This window comes from Tupaia chinensis, unplaced genomic scaffold (genome assembly GCF_000334495.1).
Source record: "Tupaia chinensis unplaced genomic scaffold, TupChi_1.0 Scaffold000407_4, whole genome shotgun sequence".
NCBI classification, from domain to species: domain Eukaryota; kingdom Metazoa; phylum Chordata; class Mammalia; order Scandentia; family Tupaiidae; genus Tupaia; species Tupaia belangeri.
The window spans coordinates 2,969,534-2,977,484 of record NW_006159912.1 but is presented as its reverse complement, the minus strand read 5'-3'; positions in this window follow the sequence as shown (position 1 = coordinate 2,977,484).

Sequence of the window (7,951 nt, the reverse complement as noted above, 5' to 3'; positions counted from 1 at the left end):
ACCAGCAGTTGGCATAATGGCTATGTCACTGGACTCCCATGTAGTTGATCGCATTTTGATCAGTGGGTTAAACTCATGCCTGAGGGGTGATTTCTCGTTTTCTGTCTGTGTCTTTCTGGTGAGCACATGCGCCCTATAGCAAAAACCTCTCCAAAAAAAAAAAAAAATAATAATAATAATAAATTTTAAAAAAAGAGAGAGAATGTTTAAATCCTTTTTCCCATATGAAGGATAATCTTGCTAGGTATAGTATTCTTTGTTGAAATTGTTTTTCATTTAACACTTTGGCTATATTTCCCCATTCTTTCTTGCCTGCATTGTTTTCAAAGAAAGGTCTGATGTTAGCCTGATGGGATGACCTTTAAAAGTAACTTGACATTTCCCTCTTGCTGATTTTAATACCTTGTCTTTGTCTGTGGTTTTGGCCAATCTGACTATTATGTGCCTTGGAGAGAGGATCTTCTTGGGTGATTCTATTTGGGGTCCTATGTATTTCTTGGGTCTGGATATTTGAATGCTTCTCTATGTTTGGAAAGTTTTCTTCCAGGATTTCATGAAATAAATTATCAATGCCCTTATTATTTTCTCCCTCTTCTGGGATACCAATTATCCAGATGTTGGGGGTGCTTGATGGTATCTAGTATTTCTTGTATATTATCCCCATTTTCTTGGTTGTTTTCTCAGTCTCTTTGATATTTTTTTCTAGGTCAGAGGTTTTATCTTCTACATTTGAGATTCGATCTTCTGTGTGATCTAATCTACTTTTAATGCTTTTGAGGGAGGTTTTAATTTCCTGTATCACATTCTTCATTCCTAACAATTCTGTTAGATTCTTTTTTATGGTGTGTATTTCTTCTTTCAGATCATGAAAGAACTTCCTCATCTCCTGGAGCTCATTGCCTCTTTTCTCCTGGATCTCAATTAGTTTGGTCACTACAAATATTCTGAATTTCTTATCTGCTATTTCCATGCCTTCCATTGTATTGTCTGGGGGTGATGTGGAATTGATGTTTTCCTTGGGGAAGAGACGTTTTGTTGATTGCTCATATTTCTTGTGCCCCTACGATTGTTCTTAGTCATCAGATGACCTATACATTCTTTTCTAAATTATTTAAGGTCTCTCTGAGCATTCAAAGGTGTGCAGCAGTACAAAATTGGCAATCTCTCTTCTGTTCTGCCTTCTCTTTCCCACCAGCACTCTGCACTGTTGTCACTGGTCCAGGGTGACCCAAAGTCTTCCCTGTTTCTAAAGAAGAGGTGCAATTCAAACCAAGCTGCTGAGCTTCACCTCAACAGCAAAGAAAAGCTCCGGAGTGTTCTCTCCTAAACACCAAACTCCTCAGAGTTCAAAGGCAAGTGGTCCAGCCAGCCTTAGGTCCTGCCGCTGCAGGCAGCCTGGGGTCTGGCAAGGCGCAGCGCTTGAACCAGTATCCCTTGGTTGTACTTCTATGGTTTCCCTGTACTACCTTTAAAACTGATCTGTCTCTACTTAATTACTGATTTATCTTTTCTCCTGGTTTGATTATAATCTCCTTGAGAATTAGGATTGCATTTGAATCATTTTGAAGTTTCTCTAATGGCTGAATAAATTTTCTAGCTTCTCTGTGTTGAATCTTGGCTGCATCTCTAGCCATGTTGTCTTAGAAACTCTCTGGAGTCTCAGTTGTCTCACTTGCAAAATGATGTGGTATTTTTATCTGTAGCACCTGGCACACAGAAAGTGTTCGATAACATGTGTGGAGTGAATCCGTGCAGATTGGCAGAGTTCTTGGGGATGAGAAATTTGGGGCTGGGGGCTAAGGATGACTGACCTCAATCAGTCTTGATTTTTACCCTCCCTTCTCAAGTGAGAATGCTCAGTATTCTCCAGGACCATCATGCCTCTAGAGTTTTGAGGAAAACCTAAAAAATGGCAGGGTCTTCTTCTTTATATATGTATTTATGTTTTTCTTCTTTATATATGTATTCATGTGTTGACCTAAAGAATTCAGGATATCTTGGGAACCAGCAGTTAGCATAATGGCTATGGCGCTGGACTCCCACGTGGTTCGCGTCCTGGACCCGGTGGCTTAAACTCACACAGGGCGCGTGTGCGTGCATGCCCAAGATCCTGAGAGGAGAATGGAGGAGAAGGGACTGCGGCGTGACCATCCCCCCAGGGGGTGATTTCTCGCTTTCTGTCTCTATGTCTCTCTCTGTCTGGTGAGCGCATGCGCCCTATAGTGAAAATCTCTCCAAAAAAAAAAAAAAAAAGAATTCAGGATATCTCACAGAACAAAATATCCAAATCACATCACTGCCTGATGATTTTTTTAAATTAAAGATTATTATTATTAATCAAAGGGCATGTGCACTCACCAGAGAAACACGGTGAAGATCAGGGCCAGGGAGAGGAAGAAAACACTCCTCAAGGGGTGTAGTCATGCTGAAATCCCTTCTCCATTTCTCCCTCATGTCAGAGTTTGGGGGCATGCATGTACATGCCACATGTGCCTGGCATGTTTTTCAAGCCTGTGAGTCCAGGATCCTGGCCATACAGTAAGCCATGTGTGATCTGCCTCCCTTTAACCCTTAGGCTACTGGATCGACCTTGCCTGATCATTCTTAGGAGACCATAAAAAGCAGTGTGTTACTTTAGGACCCAAATTTTCCTAGGTATGGAAATTAAGAGCCACTGGGAAGAAGCAAAAGAATCATTCATGTCTCTGTTCTGTTGATGGAAAACCTCATGATCTTCTCTAAACTCTTAAAGCCAAAGAACTTACACAACTTGTCAGGAACTTAACAAGACAAGGTCTCTGGCCCCCAAGTGTCTCCTCTCCCCCATCTGAATGAATCTTCTCTTTTCATTCTTATGGTGGAGACACCATCCCCATGGAGTAGTGTTTTACTAGGAATGGGTTTCTAGGAGCAAGAGAGACTTGATCTTTCTCGGTGTATTTACTCATAGGATCTGGAGCAAAGTCAAGATAGGATTGCTACACCTACATGTTTTTATGTATATCTACTGTAAGCAATCGTTTTTTGTTTTTTGGTTTTGGGTTTTTTTTTTTGTTTTTTTGTTTTGTTTTGTTTTGTTTTTGGAGAGGTTTTTGCTATAGGGCGCGTGTGCTCGCCAGATAGAGAGAGACAGAGAGACAGAAAGTGAGAAATCACCTCCCGGGGGAATGGCCACGCTACAGTCCCTTCTCCTCCATTCTCCTCTCGGGATCTTGGGCACGCACGCACATGCGCCCATGTGAGTTTTAAGCCACCGGATCCGGGACACGAACCACGGTCGACTACATAGGAGTCCAGCGATATAGCTATTACGCTAACTGCTGGTCCCAGCAATCCTTTTTAAGGGGAAAAGAATTTGAATCCTAACAGTGAGTTTGAGACTGGTATTTCTTTTTTTATATTTATTTCAAAAGAAAGAGAGAGAAGCACCCCAGATAGGGTCTTCACAACACAATCCTCCCTTATCCCTGCAGCCGGCCAGGATCATGAGTGTGCCTGGTGTGCTCAGGCAGAGCCAGGATGTAAACCTGAAGCCATATGGCATCCAGCATCTCAGGGCAGTGACCTTACTACTTGTGCACTGTGGCTGGGCTGGTAGAGAGTAGAATAGCAAATATCACAGTGGGCTTCTTTGATTCCCTTTTTTCCTTCTCCCCATCCTATACGCAAGGACCCGGTTATCACACGGGTAGACCTTGAGTCATAGCTTGGATTGGAAAATTAAGACAACCAATTGTCCAGAGAGTACACTGAGTTTAACACTGATTTGGTGTGCAATGTCCTGAATTCCAGGTTGTGCTTCAGCTTTGCTCTATCCAAGATACTATAAAGATGGTCCTTTCCTGTAGAGAACTTATGGCCAAGCAAGGGGTTGGCCAATGCATGTCAAGAAAGATCTCAGAATACAGATAAAATGTCCACTTTCCTTTTTTTCTCCATGAGGTATTAAACTTGAGGCTGGCCAAGGATGTCAGCTGTGGGTAGGAGGCATAACTCCAATCTTTATGTGCAGGTCACTAAATTTGGATCAACATGTAAACTCATTTATCTTATAAATGATTATCTACGTATTCTCCATCATACCAGATATTGAGGTTGTATACCTCCTAGTAGCTCAGTACCATTTACTCTAAGAGCTAGGAGGTACGGGGTGAAGTCACATCAAGCCATTGCCAAGGAAAGCAAGGTTGTTTGCTGGAGCATTGAGAACTTTGACTTGATTACATAAGATATGTGATCAGGGCAGAAACACAGTGACATGGGACAAATCAGGGAGTAGAAGGTTCACTGTTAAGGCTTCTGGACCCCGGGGACATTGTCACACAATAGTTGTGATTGTATGGTAATCATTGTTGGCTTGTTTTATGTTACTTTGAGTCTTTTGATTTCTTCCACTGTGCCACCCAAAACTCTATTATTTGAAAAGTCTGAAACTTACTGGATTATCTACATATTCCTGTAAGTCCCGTCCAACCAGGGTTGCCAGATAAAATACAGAGCATCTAGTATCTAGCTAAATTAAAATTTCAGATACACAAGTGGTTTTTTTTTCCTTCAGTGTAAGTATGTTCCAGAGAATAGTTTATTTATCTGAAATTAAAATTTAAGTAAGAGATGGAGCCAGCAGGTGGCATGGTGGTTAAAATGCTGGACTCACACATGGCTGACCACAGTTTTAGCCACAGACCTGGTGACTTGCTTTCTCACTCTTCCTCTCTCTCTCTTTCTGTCTCTCTCTGGCCAAATTGAGAATAATAATAAACAAAGTTAAATAAGTAACTCTTTTTTAAAAAATTAAGTGAGAGTCTTGTATTTTTATTTGTTAAATCTGGTAACCCCGGGGGACCAGCAGTTAGTATAATGGCTCTCACTGAACTCCCATGTAGTCGACCGTGGTTCGAGTCCCGGACCCGGTGACTTAAATTCACACCGGGTACATGTGTGTGTGTACCCAAGATCCCAAGGAGAGAATGGAGGAGAAGGGATTGCAGCGTGGCCATCCCCCTGGGAGATGATTTCTAGCTTTCTATCTCTCTCTGTCATTCTGATGAGTGCACATGCCCTGTAGCAAAAAAAAAAAAAAAAAAAAGAAAAGAAAAGAAAAGAAAAAGAAAAAGAAAAAGAAAAAGAAAAAAAATTAAGAGAAAAAAAAGTCTGGCAGCCCTGCCTCTGATTTCCTCCTGGCTATAGCACTGATCAACACAGCCCCACTTAAGAGCTAATGTTTTGTAATGTGCACCATCTAGTGGTTATATAAGCAAGAAGGACCCAGAGAAACTTCTCGGATAATTGAAAAATAGCAATGAAATAAATATGAAAAGAAACAACTATGGTTTAATTTTAAAAAAATTCTTTCAAAGTAAAAATTAATTAGTTAAATAAGTAATTTCTTTAAAAAGAAAAAAGAATGTAATGTTTGACTGTCTTCCCTGTGTGCGTCGTCTGTGATTAGAGTAGCAGTTTAGATTGTCCAGCGATCATTTGCGATCCACTATAAGTCACTGAGTGTTTAAACAGCACTTTCCACCCAGTTGAGGCCTGGACTCTTCTATTAACCCGTAAATGCTAATACGCAACCTTGGCCTTGAGCTGTGGTGGTTCCTAGTGATCATTTTACAATAAACACATGGCATCCAGTGGTACCTATCTAGTACAATAAATGTCAGGCTGGTGCAATTTTATTAAACCCACTGGCCCTGGAGGGCGACACAGGAAGTAGGTCCTGTTTACTGTCTTACTGAGGGGTGTAGGGTTAAGTCCCAAGGGAGTTGGCACCATCAGGGGGATCTCTGGCTGCATGCTGAATTACCTGAGGTTAAACATACAAGGACTGGGCCCTGCCCCCACAGATGTTCATTCAATTAATTTACAATGGGGCTCAAGCTTGTTTCGTTTTTCCTTTCTCTTTCTCTTTTTCTTTTTCTTTCTCTTTCTCTCTTCTTTCTTTATTTTTTAGGTTTTTCCCAGGAGAACAAAATGAAGCCAGAGTCGAAAACATAGACGGATTGAAATGGCACAGGCTGAAAAGAGCTGTGATCTTTGAACAAGTTACTTCATTCCTCTGAGCCTCAGTTTTCTCGCTGTAAAATAGGGTTCATTTAATCAACTGCTAGGATCCTCGGGAAGATTAAATGGAATAACGTGCAAAGCATTTAGCCTGTAGTTGGCACACAGACACTAGGCGAGGTGTGCTTTTCTCTACACGGGAGGATAAAGGGGTAGGTTCCCACTACTCTGGAGGAGAAGACAGCCCTGATCTGGGATGAGCTCCATAATCTGAATGTAGAGGCCAGATCTTAGGCTATAATAGGAAAAGGGCATATAAATCCTGCCAGCTGCCCAGGCCCAGGTGTGAATGGGGTTTAACAGCCCATTCTCTGGTAGTCAGGGCCTTGGTGAATTGTACTCATCTATTGTGAAGCAACATTCTGTCTATAAAAGTGGAAAACATAGGTAATACGGAACAACATAAAAAGGAAATTAGGGACCAGCAGATGGCATAATAGTTATATCGCTGGACTCCCATGTAGTCAACCGCAGTTCAAGTCCCAGACCCAGCGGCTTAAAATACATAGGGAGCATGTATGTTCATGACCAAAAAGAGAATGGAGGAGAAGGGATTGCAGCATGGCCATCCCCCTGCGGGGGTGATTTCTTGCTTTCTGTCTCTCTGTCTCTCTGGCGAGCACATGCAACCTATAGCAAAAATCTCTCTTTAAAAAAAAAAAAAAAGGAAAGGAAAAACCACATAGAGCTTACAGACCAGGGGAGAGGCTTACAGCCACCAGGGCTGAGATGGTCCCCCTAGGCACTATGAGCTCCTTGAAGGTAGAGATCAAGCTATATTTACTTTTATATTTTTTCAATTATTTTCTTTTCTTTTAAACTGTATTATATAATTTACATACCACACAAAATGGTTTTATTCTTTTTTTTTATTCATTTATTGATTTTTTTTTTAATTTGATCAGAAAGAGACAGAGGGTGAGAGTGAGAGAGAGAGGAAGTGAGAAAGCAAGCCACCAGGTCCCGAACTCGAACCCTGGTTGGCCATGTGGGAGTGTCCAGAGCCTTAACCACCACGCCACCTGCTGGTCCCCACAAAATGGTTTTATTCTATTCACAAGGTTGTGCAACCATCACCCCAAAAGAAAACCCCGTATCCATGGGCAATCTCAACCCTCCCCTCCTTCCCTAGCCTTGGTAACCAGGGGTCTACTTTCCATTCTCTGACTTTGCCTCTGGATATTTCATATTTACACGTGCCTGTTCACATAAGTGGAGTCGTGCACTATGTGGGCTTTGGTGTCTGACTTCTTTCACTTAGCAGGATGTTCTTCCCCATTGCGGCATGTGTCAGTACTTCATTTCTTTTTATGGCCAAATAATATTCCCTTGTATGGACATAGTGTAGCTTGCCCACTTAACAGCTGATGGGTGGCTAGATTTACTTCTGGTTTTGTACCTCAATGTCTCCCCCCCCACCCTCTCACCCCTTCTTCTTCCCTTCCTCTCTTTTCCACTCCTCCTTCCCTCCCTCCCTCATTACTTTGTTTTCTTTCTCCAATATTTATTATTCTAAACTTACTGTGTTATGGACACTGTCATGAAACATCTGATAAGGGTTTGACACTAAGAGAAATTGAAAGCTTCCATTTAAAAAAAATTTCAATGAACACTATTTTTAAATAGTTTTAGATTTACAGGAAAGTTGCAAAGGTAATACCAAGTTCCTGTACCCCATTACTCACTTTCCCCTACTGTTAATACCTTATATTACCATGGGACATTTGTTCAGACTAAGAAACTATTTCTTTAATTATTTTTTATTTAACTTTATTCATTTATTCATCCATTCCAATTTGACCAGAGAGGGGGAGAGAGAGAGAGAGAAAGCAAGAAAGCAAGCCTCCAGGTCCAGGACTCAAACCACAGTTGGCCATGTGGGAGT